Below are 13,456 nucleotides of genomic sequence, written 5' to 3' on the forward strand. Positions count from 1 at the left end.
AGGAGAGGAGAGGAGGAGATGGAGTGGAGGAGAGGTGGAGTGGAGGAGGTGCGCCTAGCCATATATACGACATAGTAATGGCGCACCGTGGGCAGGTGCGCCATTACTAACTTTTTTTTATTTTTTTGACTTATTTTGAATTTTGAAGGCGGGAAGATACTAATGGCGCACCATGGGTAGGTGCGCCATTAGTAACTTTTTTTTTATTTTTTTGACTTATTTTGAATTTTGAAGGCGGAAAGATACTAATGGCGCACCATGGGCACGTGCGCCATTAGTAACTTTTTTTACTTTTTTGACTTATTTTAAATTTTGAAGGCGGGAAGATACTAATGGCGCACCATGGGCAGGTGCACCATTAGTGAGTTTGAATTTTTTTGAATTTTTTTGCCTCTTCAGATCTTAAAAGCCCTGTATCTTTTTTTCTGTTAGGTTTTTGAGGATTTTGAAAATGTTTAACGGGCTTCCCCCAATTAAATTCGGATGTAACTTTTCGAGTAGATGATTTTTCATATAAAAAACTTTTTCATCCGAGTTAGTATGCCTATTTTTACAAATTCTCGAGAGATTTTGCAAATGAAGTCGAAATTCATATTTGCAAATTTTCCCAACAACTAGACCACATATCACATGGGAAACTTATTTTCTTTTATTTTTTTGACATTTTCATCATTTTCTTTTTTTTTTAAACTGAAAAGGCGATCCACGGGGGGGTGCATTCGGTGGAAGTGGTGGCCAAGTTACTAATGGCGCACCGTGGCATGTTGCGCCATTACTAGTTTTGACAAAAATTTAAAAAATTTAAAAAAAATTACTAATGGCGCACCGTGGATATGGTGCGCCATTACTAGTTCAACTAGTAATGGCGCACCACTTCCACGGTGCGCCATTAGTAGTTTTGAAAAAAAATTTACTAATGGCGCACCCGCGGATGTGGTGTGCCATTAGTATTTGGACACTAATGGCGTACCAACACATGGTGCGCCATTAGTATATAGTAATGGCGCACCACATGTCTGGTGCGCCATTTGTGTCAATTCCATCTATAGCCCTTTTCCTAGTAGTGATAATATACCTTGTTAATAATAATAATTTAGTTCACTGGTTAAGAATCATTGTTGTAGCATTCTGTCCCAGTAGAAAAATGTTTATCTTTAAAGTACGTGATTTCCCAATATACCTGTGGAGAACATGAGCGCACGTTCTTAGTTGTGATATTGCTGGTTTGGTACATGTTGTATATTATTTTAGTATTACGTTCACCCCTACATGTGACTTATCAAGATGAATTCCTATGCGAGTACGAAAAACTTGAAGAGAAATGAATTTTGAAGTACATGTGTTTTAACCTGTTATGTATGTGTGTGTCGTTATCTCTAAGTCATTTCTATTTTCAAAGTGTAGAGATCCAAAACAAGTACTCCCAGAAGAGCAAAGGTGAGAAGAAATACATCATTTCAAAGATCACCTCCCTCTCCCAAAAATTTCAAATCATAGTACATATAATATGAGGAACAAAACAAGTAAAGAGATGCTTGATGATGAAATTTTTGATATCCTTGCAGGGTGTTGTGTGTCGTCTATACATTTTCTACTGGATGTTCTCAAAAATAATTGAAACAATAAACTGCAATTGTTGATAAAAAAATCATCACTGAAATTTTGTGACAAGTCCTCCACTCATACATATCGAGGCCAACTCAATTGCTAATTTTCGGATACGTTATACATAAAACCCTCATCTTAGGACTGCAAGATCTATGGACTGCTGCTCACTAATTGAAACCATCTTCAGCTACGGAATCTCTGAATTTATTCACCGGCTATGTAATCAATCAACATCTTTGCATCCCGAGATGTATGAGAAAAGCACCTTCAGCTATCTAATCTCAGAATCTAAAGCCGAAGTAATCCATCACATAACAATGGCAAATTGGGCACTTTCACTCTTGATAGAACCACCCTTTGATCCACAGGATGTTGCAGGCGTGAGTGTGGAAGCCTGACAATCTCCTCATCACCAGTCTACAACTTCAAAATGGCAAATCACGCATTCCTGACTGGGTACCGCTAGATGTCCTGCAGCAGCGTCAGCCTCTTTGCATGCGCGGATTAGGGCATGTCGATGGATGTAAACCAAACATACCAGCAGTCACGGCACATGGATGTCGACGTCGAACCGTGGGGCGACGCCCTCAAGGCTATCGATCTTGCGGCCGATCTCGTCTACGAAGTCCAGTTGCGGGCGATCATGGTCCCCCCAGTTCCCGGGGGTGACGTCCTAGTCGCCGGTCATCGGCACATCAGCGAGCATGCCGTGGATGAGGTCGCAACAGTCCTCGTAGTTCCGGAAGACGGCAGGGTCCGTGACCTCAACATGGTGGCCAAACGGCGCCTGGTCATCGAACGAGGCGTCGATGCTCTACCCGGCGAGTTGGCGTGGGTCCCGATCCTAGGCCTCACGTGCGACACAACCACGTCGCCGTGAATGCGCAAGGAGCTTGGACATGGGTCGGCTTGCGGTGGTGGAAGACGCGCAGGAGAACTCTCCCATAGTCGTAGACGTGTGTCTCCGTGACATCCAATGGTGTAGTATATTGGCGGGTGAGCTAGATCCCCTGGTTGGCGAGTTGCTAGGGCGACGTCATACTCGGTGCTCACCGGACAATCGACGAGTATCACGTGGATGAACTCACGACAAATCTCGCAGTTTTGGAAGCCCGCGGTGTGCACGACCTCGACACTGTGGTCGAAGGGCGCCTGATCATCGCCGAACGAGGTGTGGAGGATCCATATCGCTGGTGAGTGGGCCTGGATCCCTATCTTGCATCTCGTGTGCGACACAACCACATAGTCCTGGATGCACATGGAGGTCGGCAGATCGCTCCGCTCGAGGAGGGGGACATTGCGGAGGAAAACTCTCCCATAGCCGACGACATGTGTCGCTGTGACGACTGCCACGGCTAAGGTGTCAACACCATGGTCCAGGCGCCCGCTCAGACTCCCCAGCTGGGAAACAAAATGAGCTCTACTGTTATCTCACACACACCATGGCAGACTGTAGAGCCGAAAACAACGGCGTAGACTGAAGGGATGTTGTTGAGGGCCTCCTACTAGGAACAAGTTTTGCATGATGTTGCTGAGAGCCGAAAACTTTTCCATTTGCTCCCTAATTAATGTTGGCAAAGACCACAAACAGCTCGAAGAGAATTGCATACTTTTATCTACTGCACGAGGGACTCATATGCTGACGTGCCCATGTTATCGTTGTGAGATGATGGAGTACATCAGCTTATAAGATTAGAGCAAGACTCAGTAAGATGAATATTACATAGATTACTAAGGTGATAAGTGTTGGGGAACGTGGCACAAACTCAAAATTTTCCTACGTGTCACCAAGATCTATCTATGGAGAAACCAGCAATGAGGGGAAGGAGAGTGCATCTACATACCCTTGTAGATCGCTAAGCGGAAGCGTTCAAGAGAACGTGGTTGAAGGAGTCGTACTCGTCGTGATCCAAATCACCGGAGATCCTAGTGCTGAACGGACGCCACCTCCGCGTTCAACACACGTACAGCCCGGTGACGTCTCCCATGCCTTGATCCAGCCAGGAGAGAGGGAGAGGTTGAGCAAGACCCCATCCAGCAGCAGCACAATGGCGTGATGGTGGTGGAGGAGCGTGGTGACCCAGCAGGGCTTCGCCAAGCACCGCGAGATATGCGGAGAAAGAGAGGTAGGGCTGCGCCAACAAGAGAAGAAACTTCGTCTGTGGGCTGCTCCTTTGCCTCCACTATATATAGGGGGAGAGGGGGGTTGCGCCCCCACCTAGGGTTCCACCCTAGGGGCGGCGGCCAGCCCCAATCCCATCTAGGGTGGCGGCCAAGTGGAGGGGGAGAGGGAGGCGCACCAGGCATGGGCCCTAAGGCCCATCTGCCCTTAGGGTTTGCCCCCTCCTCCCCTTAGGCGCCTTGGGCCCTTGTGGAGGGGCGCACCAGCCCACCTGGGGCTGGTCCCCTCCCACACTTAGCCCATGCAGCCCTCCGGGGCTTGTGGCCCCACTTGGTGGACCCCCGGGACCCTCCCGATGGTCCCGGTACGTTACCGATAAAACCCGAAACTTTTCCGGTGACCAAAACAGGACTTCCCATATATAAATCATTACCTCCGGACCATTCCGGAACTCCTCGTGACGTCCGGGATCTCATCCGGGACTCCGAACAACATTCGGTAACCACGTATATCTATTCCTTATAACCCTAGCGTCATCGAACCTTAAGTGTGTAGACCCTACGGGTTCGGGAACCATGCAGACATGATCGAGACGTTCTCTGGTCAATAACCAACAGCGGGATCTGGATACCCATGTTGGTTCCCACATGTTCCACGATGATCTCATCGGATGAACCACGATGTCGAGGATTCGATCAATCCCGTATACAATTCCCTTTGTCTAGCGGTATTGTACTTGCCCTAGATTCGATCGTCGGTATCCCGATACCTTGTTCAATCTCGTTACCGGCAAGTCTCTTTACTCGTTCCGTAACACATCATCCTGTGATCAACTCCTTGATCACATTGTGCACATTATGATGATGTCCTACCGAGTGGGCCCAGAGATACCTCTCCATTACACGGAGTGACAAATCCCAGTCTCGATTCGTGCCAACCCAACAGACACTTTCGGAGATACCCGTAGTGCACCTTTATAGCCACCCAGTTACGTTGTGACGTTTGGCACACCCAAAGTATTCCTACGGTATCCGGGAGTTGCACAATCTCATGGTCTAAGGAAATGATACTTGACATTAGAAAAGCTTTAGCATGCGAACTACACGATCTTGTGCTATGCTTAGGATTGGGTCTTGTCCATCACATCATTCTTCTAATGATGTGATCCCGTTATCAATGACATCCAATGTCCATGGTCAGGAAACCTTAACCATCTATTGATCAACGAGCTAGTCAACTAGAGGCTTACTAGGGACACGATGTTGTCTATGTATCCACACATGTATCTGAGTTTCCTATCAATACAATTCTAGCATGGATAATAAATGAGTATCATGAACAAGGAATTATAATAATAACTAATTTATTATTGCCTCTAGGGCATATTTCCAACAGTCTCCCACTTGCACTAGAGTCAATAATCCAGTTCACATCACTATGTGATTAACACTCAAGGTCACATCCCCGTGTGACTAACACCCAAAGAGTTTACTAGAGTCAATAATCTAGTTCACATTACCATGTGATTAACACTCGATGAGTTCTGGGTTTGATCATGTTATGCTTGTGAGAGATGTTATAGTCAACGGGTCTGAACCTTTCAGATCCGTGTGTGCTTTACAAATCTCTATGTCATCTCCTAGATGCAGCTACCACGTTCTATTTGGAGCTATTCCAAATAACTGTTCTACTATACGAATCCAGTTTACTACTCAAAATAATTTGGATTAGTGTCAAAGTTTGCATCGGCGTAACCCTTTATGACGAACTCTTTTACCACCTCCATAATCGAGAAAATTCCTTAGTCCACTAGTTACTAAGGATAACTTTGACCGCTGTCCTGTGATCCATTCTTGGATCACTCTTGTACCCCTTGACTGACTCATGGCAAGGCACACTTCAGGTGCGGTACACAACATAGCATACTGCAGAGCCTACGTCTAAAGCATAGGGGACGACCTTTGTCCTTCCTCTTTCTTTTGCCGTGGTCGAGCTTTAAGTCTTAACTTCATACCTTACAACTCAGGCAAGAACTCCTTCTTTGACTGGTCCATCACCTCCGGCCCCCGCTTTCACCCGAGCCGGTGGATCATCCTCGACGAGGTTTTTCCAGAGCAAGGGAATCTGCTCCTGTTGAACACCGACGCTGTCGCTTCCTCCACAAGAATCTTCCGCAGCTTGGCGATTACCACGTCGTGGCTACCACTCTCAACGGCTACTTCGTTCTGGCGGAAAAGACCGCTTCTCACGCTGCTCGTGTCCTCAACCCTCTTACTGGCGTCGTGATCCGTTTCGCGTCGCCCGTGCCCCCCGATGTGGGGGGAGTCGCTGATGTCCTTTTCCCCCATGGCTCTTCGCTCCGACTCACTGTGTTCTCCGACTCATCTCGCAAGGCTTACTCGGAAGCTCCTCACAGTGAAAGTTTCGTCAGATACAACCATAAGCAGCCAGCAGCTTACGATTTCTTCCGAAAGGCAGTCGTGGGTGGTGTCTACGCAAGCTTTTCTGAAGCATCCGTAGTTCGTGAGATGATTATATGCTTAGGAAAATTTCTTCTGGTTAATCTTTCTCCCGTGACCGAGGTTTTCTCCCTTGATCTTCCTGGACATGGGTACGGCATGCGGTGTTTCCTAGTGGATTTGCATGGGCATATATGTATCATCATGAAGATCTTGAATCCACAGGGAGTCTTGGCTCTCTTTGCTTTCCAATTTGACACCGAGATAGGTAACCTCGAGCGTCTGAAGACCACAGACAGATATGCAATCTTCATTAGTGACCACAGGTGCTTCTCCGTCGATGTTGATGAGTTCCCAGGAACTGAGCCAGAATGTGTGTACTACACTCAACATTTGGGTTCATCCGCTCATATCTGCAAGTGCAACATCAAGGATAACAAACTAGAGAGGATCTCTTAAGCTGCAGATTTCGTGAAGCAGGACAAGAAATTTGTCCTGGTCGCTGACCATCCTTACACCATGATCCACCTTCTCACCAGCTACACCATCAACAACCCGGATTCTCAACTGGCCTTGCAACAGATTCCATAAGGCGTCGGCAGATCTTCGTTTAATTCCTAAGGATAGTGATTTCAATCTGACAAGAAGGCTATGCATTTGCTAAGTAATTCTTCTTGTTTCCCGTCTAGTCTTTCATTTAGTTATTATGGTTATTATGCCTTGCCTGGTTAAGAGTAAGAAACAGGTAGATTCTATGTTAGATCACCTTTAGTGGAACTGCAGTTTGATGTCTTAATTGGTCCTATTTGGTATCAACCTAATGCGGCATCTATTATATATCGTGCTTGATGGATGCTATCTTATTTAGATATGTATACTTGCTATTCTCTTGTATTACTACTTCCTAGCAAATGCAATGTGGTGCTTAATTTCTAGCAGTAGTAAATGTTGGCCTTGTCAACTTCTGGATTTTGCTAGCCTGTCTAGGGAGGACCTTCTTGGCTCTTGAGTAATACAAATCCCTTTTACCCCTGCAAAAAAACTTCTGGATTTTGCTCCTGCAATGGAACCATCTTTGCAATGTCATGTCATGTACAAGACATGGTGTTATATTTGCTTACTGACAGTTTGTCGAGCTGCTGTACAATGTGTCCTGGGCATACAACAGGGTATGAAAGGAATGTTTCATCTATTTTTGTAATGCTCTAATGCGTCTATGCTTGAGTCCCTTGAACTAGTTGCATTTGTACGTAGTTTGTTCATTGCATTTATGGGCATTACTAAAGAAAAACAATCTGCAGCATGAATGTTGTTAAAGAACTAAACTAAAGATGTTCACTGCTTATAAATATGTGTCACACAGTTGGCCGTTGCTGTTTCTACAAGGGTATTGTAGGTTCTGTATCTTTTTTGTACTACATTTACAAAGATTTTATCCTGTTTAGACAATCCGTGTGTCCACCTGATCACCGAACCAGAGAAGTAGACTATCAGGAGCTCAAAATGTCCTTGTACTACTGCAACAGTAAGCAGCGAACAGATGTTGGAAGTAACATAGGCTAGTGGATGAACTACTGAAACATCAGTTCTAACCATACCTTGTATGATTTCTTCTTCATCTAGAACTGCAGCGCCGTCGGTTTGTTGTCGGAGAACAATGTGTTTAGGCATTTCTTAATTGTAGCTGCAGTTGATGGGCGGGCCAATCATTCAGTTTGCTTCTACTATAGAGTCTATCCTCGGGCAACTGCTGGACACTTGAAGTCTGCATTTTGCCATTGAGATCATCAATGCAGTCAGATAGCATATGAATTGTTTTTTTTTCTAATTGTCAGCTTGGTAGAAGGTTAGTGGTTCAATCTCCAACTATACAATTTTCAACACTAAATCAAAGCTTAACTCCAAGTGGTTGTTCAAGCTAGTATTTTTCTTTCAGACGGGTTACATTTGGAACTCTGATTTCTTCTTCTGAAGAACTATTCTCAAAAACAAAAGGAGAAGGAGATACTAAACAAATATGGGTGCAAGTATTTACATAGTTCGTTTGGAATGGAGTATCTGCATGCATGACATTCCAAACACTACAACAAAACAACATATTACTGACCTGCTATTAAGCAATCTACACTGACGGGCTACCCTGCCCGTCTGATGAACAGAAAACCCACGGAGCTGTCCAGGCCCGCACCTCCTATGGTCTTTGGCGACTAGCTCTCCCTCCATCCTCCGCTTACGAACATGATTTAATAACTCCTGTGTCAAGCGGAGGTGGCAAATAGACTACAGAAGCAACAGTAATAAATAAGTTTCACATTATGTCTTATATGTGGAATGTAAAATATCTATCTAGAAGTACGCGATCATCTTTCAAGTTTATAAATATAATTGTATGATCCAAATATAACAATGTAATAATTATCACAATAATTGTAGCTTAGTGTATACCATTATGATGCAGGTATCAACATGCTAGATGAATGTAAAACTATGTATGGGCATTGATATGCCTAAGAAACTGGTGATATTGCCAGGAAATTCACCAAAATAAAGTTCATATACTTTGGGAACTCGACCACTGATATTATTTTTTTGCTTGTAGGAGAGATATAGTACCCCGAAGGCATGTATATAGAATCTTACCAAGAAGTCATAAAATAAATACATAGAATAGCAAGTACAATTATATGTGTGCATAGCACAATACTGGAATGACCGATTGACCATCAACCCAAGTATTTATAGCATAATGCCGCTAAAACATAAAAGAGCATGCCAACAATATTAAGTTGGGTGAGGATTTAGCTGCACTGAAGATGTTCTACTACAAGTGATATATCATAAAGACACAAACGAGAAATGATGTATACTGACTTGTAAGTTATGTTCACTCACATAAGCGGTAGGAACTTAAACCAGTGGTATTCAGCCTACCGCTCATGCTAGAGAAGAGCTCCTTTATGGTGATTGGGGCAGTACTGGGAGTACTTTCGAGTACTTACCCCTCCGATTTTTATTAGCCGTCCTATCTGGTGGGGGATTAAAAATGAATAAACCTAATTAGTTTAATCAGAGAAGGGCATAATGGTCCAGGGTAAAATATTGTGCTTTCAACCGATCACGTGCACGACCAGAACCATATCAAGATCTAGTAGGTCAATTCCTCATTCTCGTCCCCTTCCTTCTGTCCGATGAGCCTGGCGAGAGGAACCAATTCACCGTCATCGGCATCGTCCTCGTCCTCCTCCTGGTCCCTTTCACTATAGAAGATGTGCCCAGTGGCAGGAAGAAAAATAAGCCATGACATCTGCGGCGGCAGAGTCGGCGGCGAAGGCGACGACGCTATAGAACTGGCCCCCGGCCGATCCCATCGCTTCCGGACTTGCATCCTAAGATATGAATCGCCCGAATCTCAACTTACTTTGATTCGTAGCCTGCACTTGCTACTTAGATTTGTTAATTCATCATCGATTTAGGTTTCCCTAGTGCATGCAATTCAATTTAGAATTTTTCATCATCCATGGTCACTTCACTAGTTTATGGGGGACCCAGTTTTATGGACATTTATGATCGCTTGCCATAACATGTACAAGGACCAAAGTTTAAAATTCCACGCAAGATTTTATACTGGATTTTGCATGAATTTTTTTGTCCTTTCAGATTTTTATTCATTTGAATGCTGATGCAGGAAGACATGGCGGACGTAAGTGATGAGTCAATGATGGAGTACTATCATATTGCCAACAAGATGTTTAATAGTGAGGATGAAGGTTATAGATTTTATAACAAATATGGTCTTGAGAAAGGTTTTAATTAGTGTCCGGAGAAGCTATGTCGAGTGGGATGGATCCAACTGCCATATAATTTTAAGGAAAATTGTGTGTAGTCCTGAAGGGGTTTGTGAAGAGAAACACATGAAGAGGAAGATGGAAGATAGAAAGAGGAGGCCACGGAGTATAACTCGTGTAGGGTGTAAAGCTAAATTGGTGATTGCAAGACAGGAGGAAACATGTCAGTGGTTTGTGAAGGATTTCATCGATGAACACAACCATCCTCTAGCCCCACGCGATCTGTCGTGTCTTTTGCCTTCACACAGAAGAATTAGCGATGAGCAAAAAGCGGACATTGCAGACATGGAAAAATCTGGGATCAGAAAACACCATATTATGGATATTATGTGCATGCAATACGGTGGATATGATGAGGTTGGATGCATTATGAAAACACCAATATTATGTGCAGGAATCAATTGCTTCCAAGGATGCTTAAACAGTGATCAATCACATGGTGACGAGGCAAGATTCAGATTCAGATTTTTTTTCTTCAAGTACTTGGTTGATGAAGCTGGTCATCTGAAGGGACTGTTCTTGTGTGATAGTCAATCTCGACTTGACTACGAGGCTTTCAGAGACGTTATTGTTTTTGATAGCACATACAGAACCAATAAGTACAATCCGCCATTTGTGCCGTTTGTCGGGTTGAATCACCACCACAACACTGTTATTTTTGCATGTGGTATCATTTTACATGAAACAAGCCATGCATAGGAGTGGATGTTACGGACCTTTTCTGATGCTATGGGACAGAAGCATCCTATATCTGTGATCACGGATGGGGACCTTGCAATGCAGAGAGCAACCAGGGTGGTGTGGCCTGACTCAAACCATAGGCTCTATATATGGCACATTCAGCAGAACATTGTATGTCATCTGCATGATGACGCGGTAAAGGAGGAATTCAGATTATTCATATATGATACATCTTCCATTGAAGAGCATGAGAGGAAATGGTTACAATTCTTACAACGGAATAAAGTAACAAGTGAGGACTCCTGGTTGCATCAGATGTATAAGATGAGAAAATTGTGGTGTGCTCCATATCTTGAGGGTCGTTGTTTCTCGGGATTGAGCAGCAATCAGCATAGTGATAGTTTAAACTCGGTGCTACATACGCATCTTGATGCTAAGATGACGTTGTTTCAAATGCTAGAGCACTAAGAGCGTTCCCTTGCGTCGTGACGCTTGAACAGGCTCTCCAAGACATCGAGGCCTTGCAGTCTGTTTTGTTCACAGAGGAAAATGCTTCAAGTCTTGAGAAACATGCCGCAAAAGTTTTCACTCCTGTTGTGTTTAAGTTGGTCCTATGGAGCATAAATGTTGTAAGAAAATGTGAGATTAGAGAGGTACTTTATGCAGCAGAAGTTACCACATACGTTGTGTCAGAGAAGGAAAGAATGGATAAAAAGATCGAAGTGCGCACGGAGCAGAAGGATGGTCTGCTTCGCAGTATTAGTTGTTCTTGCCTCAAATTGGAATGCGCAAGCACACCATGTTCCCACATATTTACATATTAGGAATTTTACAAGAAGAAACACTGTCCAGGTGTTGTGTTCCCACTAGGTGGACAATGAGTGCAAAATGTGCATTCGCGCCGACCAGGAAGGGCGAGATGTATGAATACTCTGCAACCCTAAAAAGGAACCGTAAGTTCAGGAATTTTAGTCATGCAGCATGTTCCACGGCATGCCACTTTGAAGAAGCGTTTCAGCATCTAAAAATGGTTTTGGAAGGACAAGATATTTGCAATGGATCAACAAGTGAGCAAGCTGATAATAAGGGATCAACTAATGCTCATGGTAACAGCATTAGGTTTGGCCCGTTGATGCCACAATCGGCTAACCTTGATGGTGAGGGTTTCGATAAGGTTCTGGATCCCGTGCATGTGCCAGGCCGAGGTGCTCTAAAGAAAAGGTTATAGGCAAAGATGAAGAAGACAAGATCACTTGGTAGATGTAGCTATTGTCATGAGGCAAATAGTCACAATCGACGTACGTGCGCCAAATTGATAAAGGTACCTAATATGTTGTAATTTAATGTTTGCATGTGTCCAAATATATTCCATGTCATTAATTATATCCTTCTGTGTAGGATCTCAAAGCAGAACTATGATAGCTACAACATTGTGCACACGGTCGGACAGCAAGTACGTCGATGATCAACATGATGTTGGCATTTGCATTGTTGTCTATGTCTAGTACCGTGTGACCTTGTCTCTAAAATATACTTCATTCTGTCAGTTAGTCAGTGACTTCCTCATAATGTATGACTCAGCTATTTGGTGGTCCACTCTCTTGTAACAGTATGATTTTGACATATTTTTTTGCATTTTATATGTGAGTTTTTGAAGTGCAACCTTAAGAATCATGGTTTCTTTGTGGCCAGCGTGTAGCTTCTTTATTTTGTACGAGAAAATTGGGAAATAGATGTACTAGAGGAATTATATTTCTCTCCCAAAAAATATTATCAATAAATACGAAAAAAATACATCAATCATCTATGCTCTCCAATTGAAAAAAATACACTTAAGCCAATTTGTGTAAAAGATGTGATTTTTTCATCACCTCCGGATCACCCAAAATTTATTCTGCATGCTCAAATAGATGTGCCAAACATGTTTATGAAAGAAATTAGAAAAAAATATTTCCTACAATTCCCCTTAAGGTGTAGACCGATATTTTGATTAATGAGTCTACATGGCAGTATAAATTAAAAAATAAATAAATTATAAAACCTTGAAAAGCTATCTACGTTTGTGCAACATATCAAGTGTGCAAAATAAGAGTTGATTTAGAGGAGATAGAAAAAATGACGGTTAAACACGAGGGACTATCTGGTAAGCCAGTTTTTGTAGAAAAATATGATTTTTCTACCACATCCAAATGACCCCAAATTTATTCCACATGCTCAAATAGATGTGTCAAACATGATTATGAAAGGAATTTGCAAAAATTATATCCTACAATGCCCCCTTTAGGTGTAGACCGATATTTTGATCAGTCAGTTTTCAGGGCAGTATAAATTCACTAAAAAATTTAAAAATTGTAAAACCTTGAAAACATAGCTATATTTGTGCAACATATCAAGTGTGCAAAATTATAGATGATTTAGAGGAGGTCGAAAAAAACCACGTTTAAACACGAGGGACCATTTAGTCTCACTTAAGCCAGTTTTTGTAAAAAGGTGATTTTTAAACCACCTCCAAAGTACCCAAATTTGTTCTACCTGCTCAAATAGATGTGTCAACCATGTCTATGAATGAAATTTAGAAAAATATAATTCTACAATGCCCACTTAAGGTGTAGACTGATGTTTTGATGGTACATGGACTACCGCGCCGTCCGGACCCACGCCAACTTGCTAGCAGGGTGGAGCATCGACGTCTCGTTCTACGGCTGGGCGCCGTTCGACCACTATGCCGAGGTTGCGGACCC

General features: G+C 43.2%; 1 pseudogene; it reads left to right on the forward strand.

Moving 5' to 3' along the window:
* Positions 1–5,770: 5,770 nt before the first annotated feature.
* Positions 5,771–6,780, forward strand: LOC123057046 (uncharacterized; annotated as a pseudogene).
* Positions 6,781–13,456: the final 6,676 nt, after the last annotated feature.

This window comes from Triticum aestivum, chromosome 3A, assembly GCF_018294505.1.
Source record: "Triticum aestivum cultivar Chinese Spring chromosome 3A, IWGSC CS RefSeq v2.1, whole genome shotgun sequence".
Lineage (NCBI taxonomy): Eukaryota > Viridiplantae > Streptophyta > Magnoliopsida > Poales > Poaceae > Triticum > Triticum aestivum.